General features: G+C 45.9%; 1 protein-coding gene across 3 annotated transcripts in view; it reads right to left on the bottom strand.

Moving 5' to 3' along the window:
* The window catches only part of TTLL7 (tubulin tyrosine ligase like 7), a 137,090-nt gene extending 126,982 nt beyond the window's left edge, over window positions 1-10,108 (bottom strand). For all 3 annotated transcript variants that reach the window (XM_075615678.1, XM_075615679.1, XM_075615680.1), the window contains exon 1: window positions 9,901-10,108. The gene's annotated coding sequence lies outside the window, so the exon portion shown is untranslated. The remainder of the gene's footprint in view (window positions 1-9,900) is intronic.
* Between the last annotated feature and the right edge of the window lie 10,685 nt (window positions 10,109-20,793).

Genomic DNA, 20,793 nt, shown 5'->3' with positions numbered 1-20,793 from the left:
ACAGAGCTGGGGGGAGTCAAAAACGGAACTGGGGGGGAGGGGGGTGTCACTGCATGTCAGTGTGTGTGTGTGTGAGTGTGTGTGTGTGTCACTGTGTGTGTCTGTCTGTCACTGTGTGTGTCTGTCACTGTGTGTGATGGGGGGGTCAAAAACAGAGCTGGGGGGGTCAAAAACGGAACTGGGGAGGGGGGGGTCAAAAACGGAACTGGGGAGGGGGGGGGCAAAAACTTGCAGTCTCAGTTAAGCCTCCCCCACACCACCAATATGAGCATTTCCTCACCTCAGGCAGCAGCAGCAGCAGTGTGCCTGGGGGTTGGGGAGCTCTGGGTTATAACGCACCGGCCAATGAGAGCCGTAGGGGGGGCAGGACACACGGGGGGGCGAGACACACCGGCCAATGAGAGCCGTGGGAGGGTGGGCGGACCGAAGGATCAATCAAATGGTCTACAGAGACTCACAACCAAGATTTTCAGAAATATATATATATATATATATGTATATATATATACACAGTGGTCGACAAATCACCAAAAAATCTACTCGCCACCTAGTACCACACGTGTGCTGCTTGGGCTAATAGGAGCTCGCCACAATGTTAAATCCACTCGCCCGGGGCGTGCAAATGTATAGGTTTGTCGAACACTGTATATATATATATATATATATATATACAGCCCTGAGAAAAAGAAAGTACACCCACTTTGAATTCCATGGTTTTACATATCAGGACATAATAACAATCATTTGTTCCTTAGTAGGTCTGAAAATTAGGTAAATACAACCCCAGATGAACAACAACACATGACATATTACACCGTGTCATGATTTATTTAACAAAAATAAAGCCAAAATGGAGAAGCCATGTGTGAAAAACTAAGTACACCCTTACTGCTTCCATAGGAATTAAGATGCTAAGTAGCAGACAGGTGCTGCTAATCAAATGCCCTTGATTAATTGATCATCAGCAAGTGTGACCACCTCCATAAAAGCCGAAGTTTTAGCAGTTTGCTGGTCTGGAGCATTCAGGTGTGTGTTAACACAATCATTGCATGAACCACTCATTAATAATGTCATGGATTATCAGCAAATAGAAGCAGAGGCGAAGGGAAGGGTGTAGACAGGAATAAATATATTATTCATTATCAGACACCAACCATAAGATAAAAATCAGTGCTCGATTTTACAATAATTATTTGTACGATAATGTCCCATAATTAATTAACTTGTATATTTCCTTAGTAAATATTGCCCAAAATGTCCTTCACTGAACCAGCATTAAATGATACTGGTTATACATGACCATTACATCCCTTCTTCAGAATAGAAAGTGAGTGTAGATCACAAAGCCATATCCGAGTTGATGGCAGCATTTTTATATTATGCCATGACAGCCGTCACAGTTTTTTATATTGTATTAATATTGCGGATCAGTAAAGCTTACTCTTTACATGGCGAGATTGTCTCGTCATTCATATCATGTCATTTGCAGAGATATTGTTTAGCTTCAAGGGACATCTTATTGAAGCTTCACAAGCTCAATGTCTTCCACTGCAGCACTTAAAGGATCCGTCCTGGAGGCCATGCTGTGTTTATTTCTATGTTTGAAGCCGGGAGACAGTGACCCGCACGGATTCCAGCTCCGGGGACCTGCTGCTACCCGAGATACTCAGCTTTGTATGCGGTGCCGGTATCTCTCTCTGCAGTTTAAATGTCCCGGTCACACGGGTCAATAGGAAGCCACAAGGGATGACGTCACTGTTTCCTATTGGCTCGCAGGACTTTTAAACCGCCATACTGTGAAGCCAGCCAGGGCTACTCCCGGCACCCCAAAGTATCTCGGGAAGCAGGGGATTCCCAGAGCGGAAATCAACGTGGTTCAGCTACGGGGATCCCCTGCATCAAACATATTTAAAAAGGAGTGCTCCTTTACAGACCCCAAAGTATCGAAAATCAATAGTAACTGAATGAAAGCAATAACAGCAGGCATAAGGGGTGTTACCTTGCATTATTAGCATGAAGACGCTCCAAAAATACATTTTGGACCAATGTATTGCTAGGGAGGAGTTACTGGACACGTTGTAATGGGAGGTAATCGGTGTTATTGTGTATCACCTTTTACTGACGTCGAGACATTTTACCGGAGACATCACGTGGCAGAAATGTGCCCCGCTAACAATTCGCATGAAGTATAACATTCTTTATTTTTTTACTTTAACACAGAAGAAGAAAGGAGAAAATAATGCGATATGTTAAGACGATTTGTCTTGTGTTGATACATTTACATACACCGCTCAAAATATTTGTTTGCGTAGTAACAAATATTTGATAAATACACATCCATCTGCGGGGGGCCTGGGCAGCCGGCGCTGGAAGTTGGGCCCTGCTCTCCCCAGCTCCTGTGGGCCTTCCTCTCTCACGCCGGGCCTCTCTCTCTCACGCTGGGCCTCTCTCTCACGCTGGGCCTCTGTCTCTCACGCCGGGCCTCTCTCTCCCACACCGGGCGTCTCTCTCTCTCACGTCTGGCCTCTCTCTCTCACGCTGGGCCTCTCTCTCTCTCACGCTGTGCCTCTCTCTCTCACGCCGGGCCTCTCTCTCTCTCTCACGCCGGGCCTCTCTCTCTCTCACGCCGGGCCTCTCTCTCTCACGCTGGGCCTCTCTCTCATGCTGGGCCTCTCTCTCACACGCTGGGGATCTCTCTCCCCAACTTCCGACCGAGCCCAGCTTTTGGCATGCACCAGCGGGAGAGAGGCCCAGCGTGAGAGAGAGAGGCCCAGTGTGAGAGAGAGAGGCCCGGCGTAGGAGAGAGAGAGGCCCAGCGTGAGAGAGGCCCGGCGTCAGAGAGAGAGACCAGGCGTGGGAGAGAGAGAGAGGCCCAGCGTGAGAGAGAGAGAGGCCCGGCGTGAGAGAGAGAAGCCCGCCGTGAGAGAGAGGCCCGGCGTGAGAGAGAGAGGCCCGGCGTGAGAGAGAGAGGCCCGGCGTGAGAGAGAGAGGCCCGGCGTGAGAGAGGCCCGGCGTGAGAGAGGCCCGGCGTGAGAGAGAGGCCCGGCGTGAGAGAGAGGCCCGGCGTGAGAGAGAGGCCCAGCGTGAGAGAAAGAGAGACCCGGCGTGAGAGAGAGAGAGGCCCGGCGTGAGAGAGAGAGAGGCCCGGCGTGAGAGAGAGAGGCCCGGCGTGAGAGAGAGAGGCCCGGCGTGAGAGAGAGAGGCCCGGCGTGAGAGAGAGAGGCCCGGCGTGAGAGAGAGAGAGGCCCGGTGTGGGAGAGAGAGAGAGGCCCGGTGTGGGAGAGAGAGAGAGGCCCGCAGTGGTCGCAGGAGCTGGGGAGAGCCAGGGCCCGGCGGCCTTATACCATCAGCAAGGTGTGTCTGTATTGCATTATGTGTGTGTGAGTTTGTGTGTTGCATTATGTGTGTGAGGGGGTAATTATTGTGATAGGGGAATTATATGGGTATCAGGGGGGAAGTGTGTGTTTGTGTGTGTGTGTGTGTGTGTGTGTGTGTGTGTGTGTGTGTGTGTGTGTGTGTGTGTGTGGGATTGAATGAGATGGGATAATTAAGTGGTAGCAGAGGGAGGAGGTGAGGGGGAGAAAGAGAGAATTACGTGGGGAGATGGAATATAGGAGGTGGGTGTGTGTGTGTGTGTGTGTGTGTGTGTGTGTGTGTGTGTGTGTGTGTGTGTGTGTGTGTGTGTGTGTGTGTGTGTGTGTGTGTGTGTGTGTGTGTGTGTGTGTGTGATTGAATGAGATGGGATAATTAAGTGGTAGCAGAGGGAGGAGGTGAGGGGGAGAAAGAGAGAATTACGTGGGGAGAGGGAATATAGGAGGTGGGGTGTGTGTGTGTGTGTGTGTGTGTGTGTGTGTGTGTGTGTGTGTGTGTGTGTGTGTGTGTGTGTGTGTGTGTGTGTGTGTGTGTGTGTGTGTTCGCAAGGTGGGGGGCCCTGGTCAAAACTCTAGTCCTGGCCCCGGGAAATCTGTCGGCCGGCCCTGGATATACGTACATGAAGAGTGCGCTAATATTTCATGCAGTCTGTGGCTTTCATCGGACACATACAAAACTTACTATTTACAATTACAGAAAAACTAAAGCCTGTGTTTTGTTTCAAAGATCCAACAATTATTTTGTTTTAATAAAGAATCTACGAAGCATAATATCAGTATCGCTCGATATGCACCAAGATGAATACAACTGAGCCTACGATTTATTTCTACTGTGTCCCACCATTTACACACAATAACTAGGACATATTTATCAGTGGATTGATGTAACAATTTTGACTAGAAGGTAGAATACCCATGTGTGTGTTATCTTGTGTCCTCTACATTAATACTCCAAGTTTTCACTAAGATTTTTAGTTGAAAGGAGCATGCGGGCATTTGACAAAATGCTATTTGAAACCTTTAAGCACAAATCGTGCTGCAATAGCTTAATGATGCTGGAGTTTAGTGCACATCGGGCAGAACATACAGGGACTGAATCCATGAAAAAGTGTTTACAGAAGTGTTGCCACTGACAAATCCAGCCTGGTCAGAGCCTGGAAAGGAAAGGAATGTGCACTACTGCCACGGAATTTCCCAAATAAGGACACCCTAGTCAGCTGAATAATCTTTGACCCAAACTTTTACATGTAAAGCCTTACAGAAGGTTTCTTATTGTACTGGTCTCTCATAGCCTTCCACCTGACTGAGAGGCAATTCTGCTCAGTACCCGCAGGCACAGTGTCCTCCTACACCTGTGGACAGTCTCCTGATTTGGAACATTCACTGTGAATAGTAAATGCAACATTGATGACTTTTTATTTTTCACTATATCAAGCAGAAAAACCCCAAAGATCATTCAACTTAAATATGTTCTCCGAACAGAATGAATGAGAATGAATGAGCCCTGCAAACAAATTTACCTTCTAACTCACTGGTTCATGTGTCCACCCTCTAATTAGAGATTTATCACGTATGCGTATGCAAGAAATCTACCGTAACTATGATGCACTGATCTTGTGAGATTCACTTCTCTATTGGAAAACACGCACGATGACTGAGAATCTCTGCTCGTCCTAACACTCAGCAACTAAAACTTTCATTACAAATGTACGGTTACGTATCATCCCTAAATCTCAACTACAAGAACAAGGACACAGAATATGTATGTTGCTCTGAGATTCACTTTATTGGACTTACTGGAGCAATCAGCTGTTCAGAATAGAGCTCAAACACCTCAATGCAGAATACAAAACGTGTGCAAAGTTAACATACATCCAATACACCTAGCCGCGTCCATACTGCGCGCGAACAAAAGGCCGTACGTCTATGAGGCCGGCCATAGAGCCCGCGGTGCTTTAAACAATGTCAAATACAAAATAATGTTAATACTATATATGAATAGGAACCACATTTGCTTATTAGGACTTAGGGAATCCAGAGGAGCGGCTCAGTGAGTAAAGACACTGCCTGGCACTGAGCTTGAAGCGGGGGAACTTGGTTCACTTCCAGGTGTTGGTTCCTTGTGACATTGGGCAAGTCCCTTTATCTCCCTGCGCCTCAGGCACCAAAAACATAAATTGTAAGCTCAACGGGCAGGGACCTGTCTGCAAAATGTCTCTGTAAAGCGCTACATAAAACTACCAGCGCTATATATACAAGAACATGCTATTATTATTATTATTATTATTATCCGTCAGCAATCCAAATTCTAGTTTAATTTAATTGATTATACTATAAGATTTCAAATGATGTGGTCTGTTTACCAACAGACGTAAACAGTTTAATTTGTAGTAAAACTGCATCAAACTTTAAAGAGAAACCGCTTTATTTGTACATTTAATGATTCAGATGGAAAATCAACCACTCAAAAGTGCGCCCACCCCCACCGCGGCAAGCTTCCCCCGCGCCCCCCGCGCCCACCTCCCGTGCCTCCACCTCCCGCGCCCCCTCCCCCAAGCCCACCTCCCGTCCCAGACAGCTGCTGCGGGGATATCAGGGGCAGGAGGGGGAAGCGTCCGGCGGCAAGCTGCACCCACCCAGTCACTGACTGTCACCCACCCAGTCACTGTCACCCAGTCACTGTCACCCACCCAATCACTGACTGTCACTGTCACCCACCCAGTCACTGACTGTCACTGTCACCCACCCAGTCACTGTCACACAGTCACTGTCTCCCACCCAGTCATTGTCACCCAGTCACTGTCTCCCACCCAGTCACTGTCTCCCAACCACCCAGTTACTGTCTCCCACCCAGTCACTGTCACCCACCCAGTCACTGTCACCCAGACACCCAGTCACTGTCACTCACCCACCCAGTCACTGTCTCCCACCCACTCAGTCACTGTCTCCCACCCAGTCACTGTCACCCACCCAGTCACTGTCTCCCACCCAGTCACTGTCTCCAACCCACCCAATCACTGTCTCCCACCCGCCCAGTCACTGTCTCCCACCCAGTCACTGTCTCCCACCCAGTCACTGTAACCCAGTCACTGTCTCCCACCACCCAGTCACTGTAATCCACCCACCCATTCACCCACCCATTCACCCACCCACCGTCATTCACTCACCCACCCACCGTCATTCACCCACCCAGTGTCATTCATTCACCCACCCACCCACTGTCATTCATTCACTCACCCACCCACCGTCATTCATTCACCCACCCACCCACTGTCATTCACCCACCCATCGTCATTCATTCACCCACCCACCCATCATCATTCATTCACCCACCCACTGTCATTCATTCACCCACCCACCCACTGTCATTCATTCACCCACCCACCCACTGTCATTCATTCACCCACCCACCCACTATCATTCATTCACCCACCCTCTGTCATTCATTCACCCACCCACTGTCATTCATTCACCCACCCAGCCACTGTCATTCACCCGCCCACTGTCATTCATTCACCCACCCACTATCATTCATTCACCCACCCACTGTCATTCATTCACCCACCCACCCACTGTCATTCATTCACCCACCCTCTGTCATTCATTCACCCACCCACTGTCATTCATTCACCCACCCAGCCACTGTCATTCACCCGCCCACTGTCATTCATTCACCCACCCACTATCATTCATTCACCCACCCACTGTCATTCATTCACCCACCCACCCACTGTCATTCACCCACCCACCACTGTTATTCACCCACCCAGTCACTGTCATTCACCCACCCACTGTCATTCATTCACCCACCCACTGTCATTCACCCACCCACTGTCATTCATTCACCCACCCACTGTCATTCATTCACCCACCCCCTGTCATTCATTCACCCACCCACCCACCCACTGTCATTCATTCACCCACCCACCCACTGTCATTCACCCACCCAGTCACTGTCATTCATTCACCCACCCACTGACATTCACCCACCCACTGTCATTCATTCACTCACTCACTGTCATTCATTCACCCACCCACTGTCATTCACCCACCCACTGTCATTCACGCACCCACCCACTGTCATTCACGCACCCACCCACTGTCATTCACCCACCCAGTCACTGTCATTCACCCACCCACTCACTCACTCACCCAGACAGGCAGTCACACGTCTTTTGTTGAAAATATAAAAGTAAACAGGTTGCATTGTAATGTTTTTTTCTTTATCACAATAAGAAAACAGTTAAGTAAAAGTTACGCGCTAAAAGATATTTTTTCGTGGTAGTTGCGCTATGGGTTCGGGGGGGCGCTATGGGTTCTGGGGGGGGCGCTATGGGTTCGGGGGGGCGCTATGGGTTTGGGGGGGCGCTATGGGTTCGGGGGGGCGCTATGGGTTCGGGGGGGGGAGGCGCTATGGGTTCGGGGGGGGGGGGCGCTATGGGTTTGGGGAGGGGGCCTGCTCTTTTCATTTGTCCCGGGCCCCATGATTTCTGTTGGCGGCGCTGATCAGGTGCACCCAGTGATAGCCATACATACAGTAGGAGGGTTAGGGTTATCCTACCTGATGAAGGGGTATTGACCCCAGAAACATGCTGCATTTTCTGGATTTCTGTTCAAGCGACATTTAAAAAAACATCCACATATATTCGAGTAAAAAAAAAACTTTATTTGAGTGCACATTATTCACTATGGTTTCAGGGATATCCACACCTCATGTAGCAGCGTGTCACTTATTGCCATTTAGTATGTGCCTACATACGCAAAAAGATCAGGGAGACCAAAAGGCCGTTACAACCTAAATAAATCTCCATGAATACATTATATTTGCCAGCACTAACATGACATTCAATTGTTACTTCATATATTTAACTTTGGAGCATATTGTAAAGCTGAAACAGGGAAATGGAAATTAATACAATCCTCCACTAGTATCTAAAAATAATGGCTATACTGCTGGTATATAATTTATACTTGATACTTTATCAGTACATTATAACATAATCACCAATTCAGTTCACAGTTATAATAAGGTGCTACTGGAAGACATTTCCTCTGGCCCTCCTGTGACAAATCGAAGTAATGCGATCTTCTGTACAGGATTCACTTACCACTTGACATCACTTCAGATCACTGCAGTGTTAATTTCCTCTACCACACCTTTCGGGCATACAATACTCTACCCTCACTCAACATATGAAGAGGAGGAACTGTGTGATCCTAAAAGCATGCAGCAAATGTGTAATATTTACACGTTTAAGTAAAACTAAGCACCTATGTGCAATATTTACACTTAAACAATAAAATGCATTATAATGTGCAAACAAAACCGAAAATCGTAAGCCTTCCGTGCTGGTGACCAGCGGTTTATAAATAAAACCCGTTCGGTACCATGTATCATTGGCTCTACATTTAAACTTGACTTTTTCCCTTTTGTGCATACAAAGTTTTTCTGTTTTCAAAACTATATTTTTTAATGTATGTTCTTATGGTGCAAAGCCCATACAAGTTACAGAAATAATAACTTACACCAGACACTGGTAAACATACAATTCACCCCTTTGTAATTCAAATTAAAGATCCACGGCCCTTATTCGATAATTCTGTGAAACCTCTTCCCAGTGACGGAGATAACATTTCCATTTAAATGAATGAGAATAAAATGTTCTCCAGCACGGTGTAGCGTTTTTTGCAGCATATTGAATAAGGGCCTACATGTGAGCGATACCATGAGGTATTATACGGAAAAACACTGTGACGGGGTAACATTTTCTGAGGGTATCCCAACTCCTTAGTGCTTACTGCACTATAAGGACATTTGCAAACTCTAAGCCCCACAGCAAAGTGACCTCTGCTTACACCCCTAAAAGCAGGCACAAATTAATAGAATTCCCTATTGCCTAGCAATATTCTGCAGTGTACAACCTATATATCTCGTGTGGTCCTGCCCTGCGATAAGGAAATCTGTCTGTCATTATAATAATATATCAAACCTTTATATTAAAGCATTGTAATTACCGCTCTTACATGTTGCAATATTATTATATTTTTGTTAGAAATACAAATAAAAATATATGATTAATCTCCCCCCAAAAAATAATACATAAATAAGAGGAACTGCTTGGTCTAATAATTAGTGAATGCCAGCATACACTATTACGTGTGTGTGTGTGTGTGTGTGTGTGTGTGTGTGTGTGTGTGTGTGTGTGTGTGTGTGTGTGTGTGTGTGTGTGTGTGTGTGTGTGTGTGTGTGTGTGTGTGTGTGTGTGTGTGTGTGTGTGTGTGTGTGTGTGTGTGTGTGTGTGTGTCTCTGATGCCTCTGCAGCCCCCTCCATACTGAATGATGCTGAATCATTGTCACCACCCCCTCTCATTGATGATGCCAGCTCCTCATCTGCCTGGCACTGCCCAGCACCCCTCAGCATGGCAAGGCGATGTGCCCCACACCCCCCACCCAGGGGGACATTTAATATATATCCTGGGAGACTATCACATGAGCCCCCCCACACCGCCCCCCAGGGAGGGCACTCACCGACAGTGACAAGCTCCGGGAAGAAGGTGCTGACAGGTCCGAGGGTGTGAGCCCCTCACACGTCCATAGCTGGGGGTCCCTGAGATCAGTCACACACGGGCACACAGCGCCACCCCGGAGCCAGCCTGCGCCCCCGCGGCCAGCAGCTCATCCCGGGATACAATGTATCACAGCGCAGGCTGCTGCAAGGCGGGACTGAACCACTGCCGCTCTCAGGGGGGGAGCCTGCTCTCCCGGTCACGTGAAGTACATGGAAGATCCCAACTTAATGCGCAAGAAATGGCTTTCTGAGGAATTACCACATTCTGTCTTTATAAAATAACCAGCATGGGGAAAGCCGTGCAGTGATCGTTTGTGCAGATTGAGTTGCTGTATGGGGAATACCCCCCTCACACATATGGCTTTATCATCGTGGCAATGCTTTCCCTGCTGGAACGCAAACACTGGTCCTAAGCAACCGCAGAGCCGGTCACTGCCGCTCAGAGCCTGAGCAACCACAGAGCCGGTCACTACCGCCCAGAGCCTGAGCAACCGCAGAGCCGGTCACTGCCGCCCAGACCCTGAGCAACCACAGAGCCGGTCACTACCGCCCAGAGCCTGAGCAACCGCAGAGCCGGTCACTGCCGCTCAGAGCCTGAGCAACCACAGAGCCGGTCACTACCGCCCAGAGCCTGAGCAACCGCAGAGCCGGTCACTACCGCCCAGAGCCTGAGCAACCGCTGAGCCGGTCACTGCCGCCCAGACCCTGAGCAACCGCTGAGCCGGTCACTGCCGCCCAGAGCCTGAGCAACCGCAGAGCCGGTCACTGCCGCTCACAGCCTGAGCAACCGCTTAGCCGGTCACTACCGCCCAGAGCCTGAGCAACCGCAGAGCCGGTCACTGCCGCCCAGACCCTGAGCAACCGCTGAGCCGGTCACTACCGCTCACAGCCTGAGCAACCGCTGAGCCGGTCACTACCGCCCAGAGCCTGAGCAACCGCTGAGCCGGTCACTGCCGCCCACAGCCTGAGCAACCGCAGAGCCGGTCACTGCCGCCCAGACCCTGAGCAACCGCAGAGCCGGTCACTGCCGCTCAGAGCCTGAGCAACCGCTGAGCCGGTCACTGCGGCCCAGAGCCTGAGCAACCGCTGAGCCGGTCACTGCCGCCCAGACCCTGAGCAACCGCTGAGCCGGTCACTGCCGCGAAGACCCTGAGCAATCTCTGAGCCGGTCACTGCCGCCCAGACCCTGAGCAACCGCTGAGCCGGTCACTGCCGCCCAGAGCGTGAGCAACCGCTGAGCCGGTCACTGCGGCCCAGAGCCTGAGCAACCGCTGAGCCGGTCACTGCGGCCCAGAGCCTGAGCAACCGCTGAGCCGGTCACTGCCGCCCGGACCCTGAGCAACCGCTGAGCCGGTCACTGCCGCCCAGAGCCTGAGCAACCGCTGAGCCGGTCACTGCCGCCCAGAGCCTGAGCAACCGCTGAGCCGGTCACTGCCGCCCGGACCCTGAGCCACCGCTGAGCCGGTCACTGCCGCCCGGACCCTGAGCAACCGCTGAGCCGGTCACTGCGGCCCAGAGCCTGAGCAACCGCAGAGCCGGTCACTGCCGCCCAGAGCCTGAGCAACCTCTGAGCCGGTCACTGCCGCCCAGACCCTGAGCAACCGCTGAGCCGGTCACTGCCGCCCAGACCCTGAGCAACCGCTGAGCCGGTCACTGCCGCCCAGAGCCTGAGCAACCGCTGAGCCGGTCACTGCCGCCCGGACCCTGAGCAACCGCTGAGCCGGTCACTGCCTCCCAGACCCTGAGCAACCGCTGAGCCGGTCACTGCCTCCCAGACCCTGAGCAACCGCAGAGCCGGTCACTGCCGCCCGGACCCTGAGCCACCGCTGAGCCGGTCACTGTATTTAACTTTATGAAAAACCCTTTTAAATAAATCTCTAAAAACACAGAAATATCACATCAACAATATTAATATAGAGCAGGATTAGCCAACTCCAGTGCTCAAGGGACACCAACAGGTTTTCAGGATATCCCTGCTTCAGCACAGGTGGCTCAATCAGTCCCTGCTTCAGCACAGGTGGCTCAGTCTTTGGCTGAGCCACTGATTAAGCCACCTGTGTTGAAACCGGGATATCCTGAAAACCTGGTGGTGTCCTTTGAGGACTGGAGTTGGTCACCTCTGAAACAGAACAAATATTTCACCCTTTGTTAGTTTCATTCAGGGCTATATGTGATTAAACAATGTAAAATTAAATCTAAATAAACAACAAACGCCTGACTAACATCTCACAACACACTCACCCGAACACAAACCACCAATAACCACGAACTTTCCTACTGTATCTTCCAAGCCCTCTCCTTATGGAAATCCCAGCTGAAGACTCACCTTCTCGACAACTTTCAATTTGCTGTTGGCCTTTCTGGCACTGAGATGGTTAATGCTTCAGCTGTCCACTTCCAACACACGTCTCTTGTTGGCCATGCTCTGTTAACGATTACACCTACAATTTACTCTTAATTACATTATGGTGTTGGAAACGTTTTGTTTTTTTTCTTCAAATTCTCAAATATTCAAATATCTTTCCTGAGTATTTCATCATTTTCAAATACTCTTTCCACTTTTTAAAACATTTGAATCATCTTCTGGTTTTGTCTTTTCCCCCGCTTCTTTTTTTTATCACTCAGATTTTATTAAATTTTTCCATAATAAAACATTACAGTACAATCAAAGGTGACTGTATACAATCGTTTGTTCATGGGTAGACCCGGGAGAGGGGGGAGAGGTGAGGGATACAGAAAGGAAAAGATAAGAGAGGAAGACTTCATAGAGAATGCCGAGATCATATCTCATATCACTCTGGAGATTCCATTCGCTGCCCAATTAGATAGAATTACCCTCACACCCCAGGGGAAACTCTGGGATGTCCCACAGCGGAGCCATAGGGGAGGAAGAGAAAACCAGTTTAGAATTGACCCGCACTTGATCACACAGCACACAGGAGTGGTGCAAGACTGGAAACAACCGGTGTGATTTAGGTCTGTGCTGCTTTTTAAGCCACAGCAAATCAGACAGGGCCACATCTTCTGAAAGAGCTTTCTTTATGTCTACCCATCTCTTTATACCCCTGGGTACATGTCACACGACTAGCTGACCTGGTTGCACAGATTGGATTTATTGTGAGATGGAGGGAAGGCCTTGACCACCCTGTAACCTAGGGCGGAATGTTCCTGCTAACTCTGGGATGGCAGATATTCCATATACAGCTGGAAATCTCCTCTTGTAACCCCTATAAGTCTCTAGCGCAGACTGGGAAGCATAACATGTGAATGTAATATAAAATAGCAGTAAGATATTTATTTTAACAGCGATATGGGGAAGTTGTTCCACAATTTCAGGTCTTGGGGGGGAGGGGGGGTAATTTGTGTTATACAGGGTATGAAAATCCCTTGTGAATTTGACCCCAATATATTTAATGTGTGTCTTACACCATTTAAAATCAAAATAGATATTCATACGTTTAAGGGTATGAGGGGGGAGATTATTATCAAGCGCCTCTGGCTAATTGTTTGTTTTGAACCCAGATCATTTCCCGAATTGTTGTAGGATGGAGAGAAGGTTCCAACTCTATCTGACCATGAAATGTCTGTGAATTGACTGTATAACCTCTGTTCTTTTAATGTAACCGTGTATTGTTATAACTCTGCGCCCAGGACATACTTGAAAACGAGAGGTAACTCTCACTGTATTACTTCCTGCTAAATCATTTTTAGAAATAAATAAAGGTTGGGCAGGGATATTAGGTTTCTTTGTTTTTGTTTTTTTGCGAATGTTTGAATATTTTGTAGTTTTCAAATATTTGAATAAAAATTCAAACTGGTGACTTGGTAAGCCTGATCATTTAAAAACCATTTCCACCATTTTTCTTGTTTGTGGATGACCCAGAGCATTTATTTGTCATCGTTTTCTTGATTTATAATATTATTTTGGTTAATACACAATAATGACTGTGTCCATTTTAGGGGTAATTCTCTATTATCTGAAGTGGTTGTTCAGGCCATTTTTGGATGAAAATGATCATTGAAGGCAACGGGGATTTTCGCCCAAAAACGTCCCTAATGGTGACTTCAGACACTACCTGGCGAAAGGGACGTTTCCGCCATTATCAGACGAAAATCCGCATAAACCTCAATAGGGATTTTTGGCTGAAAATGGCCCAAACAGCCACTTCTGTGTATATTGTTTACCCCTTACTGTTGCATGGCTGAAGAGTTTGTGTTAAAGACTAAATAGACATGGGAGTAGATCCACAGAAGTCCAACATTTTGGCATTAATCTCACTCGTTACAGAAATTGGAAATGAATGTTATTTTTCTTCATTTTAACAAGTATCCTCAAAGCTAACGAGATGAAAAAATAACATCCGCTGGCAAAAGTAGCAGCACTATTAAAGCAGCTGTCCAAGCTGACATTTTATTTCCCCTTTAATATGTGGATCAATACAGCCCACACAATGATAAGTAATTAGCTAAGTTGCTGATCAATCCGTTCTCCTGTGATCGATCAGCGAAGATTCGACTTTGGGATCACTAAACGGCCGTCAGTGCAGCAGAAGAGGACCAAAGATACAAAGTTCTGTGGGGAAGATCATGTGACTAGGCTGTCACTAGATACAATTGGTGCACTGCTAGTGAGAGGGCAGGGCTCAAAAAGGGGTGTGCCAGAGCCTGTTTCAGAAGAGGAAGGGATGTGACTTTGTAAATGGTTGCTATAGAAACAAAAAAGGCTTGTTACATTAAAAATATCATTCAGAGTTGTTGTTTTTTGTTTTTTTTAATGCTGCAAGTTTTTTCTCATAGTACAGAACCGATTAATTTAAAAAGAAACACATGTAGGATATTGCTTGGTCTTCAGCTTTAATGGGGATTTCGTGTCTCAGAACATTGGTCAAACGTTAATGCATACAATAAATATGCATTATAGTACTCATCTGCGTTACCAAAAGCTAATGCAAATCTTCTTATAATATTGAGAAATGTAACATTTGAACACTTCTTAATGTTTCCATTATTTATCGTATCCTTCCTTCATTCATTTTAATTATACATGAATAAAAATAATTAAAAAAAAGCTATTATTGTTGAGGTATGTACGGACATACCTTATCGTACACCCATACTTAATACAGTCATTATTACATTATATACCATATTAGTTCATACAAACATATCACTTTAATCACTAAAAAACATACTACAGTTTATAGGGTGTTTCATACATTTATGTTATCCCTAATATATATATATATATTTTGTAATTAAAGGGTCAAGTCCTATACTAATTACATTGCTTTTAGGCTATTCCCAGAAAAAAAGTCAATGCTAATCAGGGTCTGGCTGTTGGAAGGTCTTAAATATGGCAGCGTTATTCCCCTGCGCTAACAGGGACGGAGGTCTGAGGCTCTCCGTCGTTAGGTAAACTTCTCATTACCATATGATTTGCATACGGGTAAGCAAAACGTCCGTTAAAATGCATCAATGCCATATTTTGGGTGAGCGTATCGCAACGCAAATCCCCTTTGGGGTTATGCATTACGGATATGGATACGTACAATGGCGCTAACGTAACGCAAAATATTGCACGCACTTCTGACGATCTACCCCTTGGTTACAGCTGTAGTATGCGCTTTCCATTCGCGGTACAAGGTTTTCTGCATGCATCTGTATACCATTGTGAGACCCGTGCATGCAAATACACCGGAATACATTCTGAGACCCGTGCATGCAAATACACCACAATACATTCTGAGACCCGTGCATGCAAATACACCACAATACATTCTGAGACCCGTGCATGCAAATACACCACAATACATTCTGAGACCTGTGCATGCAAATACACCACAATACATTCTGAGACCCGTGCATGCAAATACACCACAATACATTGTGAGACGCGTGCATGCAAATACACCACAATACATTCTGAGACCCGTGCATGCAAATACACCACAATACATTCTGAGACCTGTGCATGCAAATACACCACAATACATTGTGAGACCTGTGCATGCAAATACACCACAATACATTGTGAGGCCTGTGCATGCAAATACACCGCAATACATTCTGAACCCTGTGCATGCAAATACACCACAATACATTGTGAGACCTGTGCATGCAAATACACCACAATACATTGTGAGACCTGTGCATGCAAATACACCACAATACATTGTGAGACCTGTGCATGCAAATAGACCACAATACATTGTGAGACCTGTGCATGCAAATACACCACAATACATTCTGAGACCTGTGCATGCAAATACACCACAATACATTGTGAGACCTGTGCATGCAAATAGACCACAATACATTGTGAGACCCGTGCATGCAAATACACCACAATACATTCTGAGACCTGTGCATGCAAATACACCACAATACATTGTGAGACCCGTGCATGCAAATAGACCACAATACATTGTGAGACCTGTGCATGCAAATAGACCACAATACATTGTGAGACCTGTGCATGCAAATACACCACAATACATTGTGAGACCTGTGCATGCAAATACACCACAATACATTCTGAGACCTGTGCATGCAAATACACCACAATACATTGTGAGACCTGTGCATGCAAATACACCACAATACATTCTGAGACCTGTGCATGCAAATACACCACAATACATTGTGAGACCTGTGCATGCAAATACACCACAATACATTCTGAGACCTGTGCATGCAAATACACCACAATACATTCTGAGACCTGTGCATGCAAATACACCACAATACATTCTGAGACCTGTGCATGCAAATACACCACAATACATTGTGAGACCCGTGCATGCAAATACACCGGAATACATTCTGAGACCCGTGCATGCAAATACACCGGAATACATTCTGAGACCCGTGCATGCAAATACACCACAATACATTCTGAGACCTGTGCATGCAAATACACCACAATACATTCTGAGACCTGTGCATGCAAATACACCACAATACATTCTGAGACCTGTGCATGCAAATACACCACAATACATTCTGAGACCCGTGCATGCAAATACACCACAATACATTGTGAGACGCGTGCATGCAAATACACCACAATACATTCTGAGACCCGTGCATGCAAATACACCACAATACATTCTGAGACCCGTGCATGCAAATACACCACAATACATTGTGAGACCTGTGCATGCAAATACACCGCAATACATTCTGAACCCTGTGCATGCAAATACACCACAATACATTGTGAGACCTGTGCATGCAAATACACCACAATACATTGTGAGACCTGTGCATGCAAATACACCACAATACATTGTGAGACCTGTGCATGCAAATAGACCACAATACATTGTGAGACCTGTGCATGCAAATACACCACAATACATTCTGAGACCTGTGCATGCAAATAGACCACAATATATTTGTGAGACCTGTGCATGCAAATACACCGCAATACATTCTGAGACCTGTGCATGCAAATACACCACAATACATTGTGAGACCTGTGCATGCAAATACACCACAATACATTGTGAGACCTGTGCATGCAAATACACCGCAATACATTCTGAGACCTGTGCATGCAAATACACCACAATACATTGTGAGACCCGTGCATGCAAATACACCACAATACATTCTGAGACCTGTGCATGCAAATAGACCACAATACATTGTGAGACCTGTGCATGCAAATAGACCACAATACATTGTGAGACCTGTGCATGCAAATACACCGCAATACATTCTGAGACCTGTGCATGCAAATACACCGCAATACATTCTGAGACCCGTGCATGCAAATACACCACAATACATTGTGAGACCCGTGCATGCAAATACACCACAATACATTCTGAGACCTGTGCATGCAAATAGACCACAATACATTGTGAGACCTGTGCATGCAAATACACCACAATACATTCTGAGACCTGTGCATGCAAATACACCACAATACATTGTGAGACCTGTGCATGCAAATACACCACAATACATTCTGAGTTGAACCTTTCAGGCTCAGTAAAAGTGGATTTTTAACCTGCAGGTATGAATACAAAAGCACATCAAAGCTGAAATAAGCCAGTTATTTTATTGGGACATTTACTTCTAATTAACGTGTGATTGTTAGGAGCGGCTCTGAGTGAGCTGACTGATGGGTTTGGCATTGTGGTTGTTATCTCTGTAGCCTTTTGCTTTGCTGCATCCTGCGGACGTCAGAGTAGGCTGAATGCTTGGACCAGTCACTTTGGGTTATATTTACTAGGCAGGGCTATTCTATAAGACCCATGATGGCGTGTTCATTTTAATTATGATGTCTTCTAGCACTGGAACGTGTCTTGTGGAATAGCATTGCGTAGTAAATATGTCCCTAAAAGGATTCCATATAAGGAACACATTATATTTCCTAATATGTTATGCATTGTTATTATTATTATTATTATTATTATTAAAGGCAGGAGAAATATTAATGTTATTTTTCTCCATTTTTTTACTGAAAGCCCTTGAGAGGCTGGAGATGTTATTTCCACCACCCAGCTTCATCGGAATAAATACAGCGATATTATTTTACACATCAGGTTTTAACAGGTACTGTACTGTATGTTGCCTTTTGTTTAAATGTAGAAGCATAACTTCTGCAGCGGACAAAACCATTTTGGTTAGAATCGACAAGTCCGGAATTTGCCAGTTGCGAGTGTGAATGCGAAAAGAATCACGGAGTATTGGAGACTCACCGGTTTCCGATCACCAAGCAAGTTTGTCCACAGGGAATGAATATTTGCCTAGTGGACACAAAATGGCTGTTTGCTTAGGGCTTGCCCGGGCAGCCAATAGCACGTTTCAACATTATTGGTAGGCCCCTTGCCATTTTTGTATTTTTTTATCTTAAAACAGGCACAAAAGAACTACAAATGTCACTGGGGAGCCCTCGGATGTTGGTGCTGGTGTTGAATGCTGATCAGCTCCTGGGGACAACCCGGGTCAGGTAAGTATATGTAGAAAACCATTGACGTTTAGTGACCTTATAAATCACTTGCTCAAAGGTGTAGTGAAATGCACGTATCCTACAGGGAATATACTAAAGGTGGCAGGGAGCAAAGCAAGTATGACAGCAATAACTTCTACAGTGATCATCTGAAAGCTTCAATTGGTAGAACAGGTTCACTACGGCAGACATGTTATCTCACTAATTTTCTGTTAGTCTCACTGATTTTAAGGATCTCATCAACTTCAACGGAGTCCCACAGGTAAAGTGCAGACCGTTTTCATGCAAAGCTTACACATCTCACTCATTTCAGCCCACGGAGGTTGACATGTCTGCTGAATTTGAATATCCTTGTATGTAATGTATGTGTATCTTTATTTGTATAGCGACAGCCTTGTACATAGGGCCTTGCAGCAGTAATATGAGACATGATTTGGAATAAGCACTTTTTTAAATATAAAAGTAAATATTAGAAAAAGAAGTCGCTGTGCCGAAGATATTACAATTTAAGTGAATCCTTGTAAATGAATCCTTCTTTAAGGGTCAAACTTTCTGTGACATTTCTAATTGAGATATTGAACTTTGGATATGTAACCATGTATGTAAACATATTGGTTCACATTCCAAGTGATATTGTAGTATAACATTTGGAGTGTGAAGATGAATTTAAACAGAAGTGCTACATGCATTGGCAAAATGTCAGTTGTAATCTTAAATATGCATACGAATGCGTAAGGATAGATTTCAATGGAAATATCTGCACTTTGGACAAAACTGACATCAGACCGACATATCTGGTCACATATTTTTTAGTCTGTTTTCCGTGCAGCGGGCAGAAAAATTGCAATTTCATTCAATATCCAGATCTCAAAAACCACAGGAAATGTTTTACCATCATTTAAAAAACAAGGAGGCTGAGACAATTAGCTTCAAAAATGAGATCAGTTTTATTTTGTAAATATTATGAGGTTGAGTGAATTGGGTTGTACATTTATTACAGGTTGTGATACCTTTCTGGGGACAAACATGACTGTTTTTCTTTTCTATGGAAATATCGTGTATATGGCTTTCAAAACTTCACAGGTCTTTTCTTTACTGTAGGTTTACTTAGTGTATCATACTATGGGGTCAGCGGTTATTCATTGAACTGTGATAGAGCCGGTCTGTGAACTATTGCATGGAAACTCCCGTTCAAGTAAATGGGAGTTTCTGTATGACAGTGCCCTCGTGGGCACTACTGCAGTTTAATAAATACTCCCACGTGGCTTGGTATCTCAGGCTCTAACTCCAACCCCTTGGATGCCACCTGCGGTGTCCCGCCATGCTCTGTTCTGGGGCCCGCACTCTTGTCAGTGTTCATTAATGATCTACCTACAGCATGCAAGGGGACTTCTATGCACATGTATCCTTGCCTTCAAATACTTTCTGTGCCAACTACCCGCCTATCTGAACAAATTCCTCACTTCAAACACACTCCCGCACTTATCACCTGAGATCTGACTCCAAAAAACTGTTCACAATCCCAAGGTTCTGCAAGGAATCCGGCCGCTTCTCCTTCTGTTACCGTGTCCCTCACAACTGGAATTATCTACCTGAGACTCTCACAGCCGCCACCAGGCAAAGCACTTTCAAGACTTCAGCTCTCACATTTTAATCTGGTCTGTAACTGTTACATACACCCATAACATGCATTGTCTCTAACTGTCCATGAAATGTCTATAAATTCAATGTATAACCCTGTTCACTTAATGTAACCATGTACAGTATCTGTCACCATAACTCTGTGCCCAGGACATACCTGAAAACGAGAAATAACTCTCACTGTATTACTTCCAGGTGAAACATTTTTATAAATAAAGAAATCACATAACAGCTTTACCAACAGGGGCAG

Source organism: Ascaphus truei, chromosome 10 (assembly GCF_040206685.1).
Source record: "Ascaphus truei isolate aAscTru1 chromosome 10, aAscTru1.hap1, whole genome shotgun sequence".
NCBI classification, from domain to species: domain Eukaryota; kingdom Metazoa; phylum Chordata; class Amphibia; order Anura; family Ascaphidae; genus Ascaphus; species Ascaphus truei.
Note: the sequence above shows the minus strand (reverse complement) of the source record. Positions and strands in the feature narration are given on the sequence as shown.